The sequence below is a fragment of the Limulus polyphemus genome, unplaced genomic scaffold (assembly GCF_000517525.1).
Source record: "Limulus polyphemus unplaced genomic scaffold, Limulus_polyphemus-2.1.2 Scaffold519, whole genome shotgun sequence".
NCBI lineage: Eukaryota > Metazoa > Arthropoda > Merostomata > Xiphosura > Limulidae > Limulus > Limulus polyphemus.
Window position 1 is genome coordinate 523,010 of NW_013666129.1, and position 1,675 is coordinate 524,684.

Here is a 1,675-nt window from a genome sequence, read left to right on the forward strand (position 1 = left end):
TTAACAGACTTTCCAAAATTTTTCCCACAACTGATGTAAGTCTAATGGCTCTATAATTACTGGGACAATTTTTATCACCTCCCTTGAAAGGAGGGGTTACATTAGCTAGCTTCCAATCCTCTGGTATCTGCCAACTAGGACTGACAAAAAATAGTTGTAAGTGGTTCACATATCCAATCTTTAACCTCCTTCAAAACCATTGGGGAAATATTACCTGGCCCAGGAGACTTATCATTTTATAAACTTCCCAATTTTCTCTTAACCAGCTCAGAATTAATGCAGCCATCTTGTTTGATCTCATTTCCATTTATCAACTGATCAAGATGTGGAATACTGCTTAAATCTTTGTCAGTAAAAACTGAAGGAAAAGCAAAATTTAATAACTCATCCATCTCATAATCATCAGATACTAGCCTTCCTTTATCATCCCTCAAGGGTTCTACCCCCATCCTAAAGTTTTGTTTATCCTTAATGTATTTAAAGAAATCCTTACTGTTAATTTTTACACTTTCAGCCAACCTTTTCTCGTACATCCTTTTTGATGTTCTAATTTTCTGTTTCACTAACTTTCTTGATCTTGTAAATCTCCTATCATACCAGTCAATTTAAATTTCTTAAATTTATGATGCTTTTCTTTACTTTTATCTCTTAAACTCTTTGTAAGCAATCCTGTTTTTTTTTACTTACAGCTAACATTTTCTTTCTATTAAGAATATGTTTACCTTGAATATTTCATTTCAATGGATGCAAACAAAAAGGTGGATGTAAATATACTTTAGTAGATATCTTGTAGAACAACATATTAAAAGCTTATCAGTTTTTAAAAAGGTCTAATATTAAGTTACAGAATAACATAAGTTTATCTACTGATAGTATTAAGTATGGTAAAGTTTAGCCCTAACTAAACTGAAGTAAAAAATGTACACTATGTTAAATTATCTCTATTGAATATATTTCATACTTAATAGATGCTTAACTAATGTTAGGCCTAAGACAAGTGGACTTACAAAAGAATTCTAATCCAATTCTTTATTATTCTATAAATCCTGTATTTTAAGAAATAATGCTGCAATAAAGATGCTAATTTTACTGCAAACGTTTTGTGGGTCTCTGCTAATTTTATAGAATACAGTGTAAACTATAAAAAGTTTATACATACCATTTGTAGATAAATAACTCCTAAAGATGTAGAGAAGTAACTGGTAAAAATGATATTTCAATGATAAAATATTGTCAGCTTACCACGTGCTCTTTTTTTTCTCCCAACAATTCAAAAAACTTGTATAATGAAACAGATGAATTTATTTATGAAAACAATTTATTAAAAAATAACAAATATTTAATATAAACTTAGCATGTATAATAGAATGGTTAAAAGTAATTAATTAGGATATTGTTATGTCTCTGGTCGTTGGTTAATTTTCTGTAGAAATTCTTTCTGAGAAACTTCAGCGATACAAGTCCTTTCTTAATTAAAACTAGTTTATTCTTTCTCGTTACAAACTTTGCAATACACAGAATTTCCACAGTCAGTTTAACTTAACTAATTTTATAAAAACATGCTATAATTTGCAGGGATTCACACACTTTACTACCATGCTTGACTCAATTATCTGTCTCTGCAATTCTAATTCCGATTAATAATTTCGCTTTATCTGGTGCATTTATATACAAG

General features: G+C 29.3%; 1 protein-coding gene across 2 annotated transcripts in view; it reads right to left on the bottom strand.

The window, feature by feature from the left end:
* The window catches only part of LOC106458818, a 42,934-nt gene that overhangs the window by 13,951 nt on the left and 27,308 nt on the right, over positions 1 to 1,675 (bottom strand). The window lies entirely within an intron of this gene.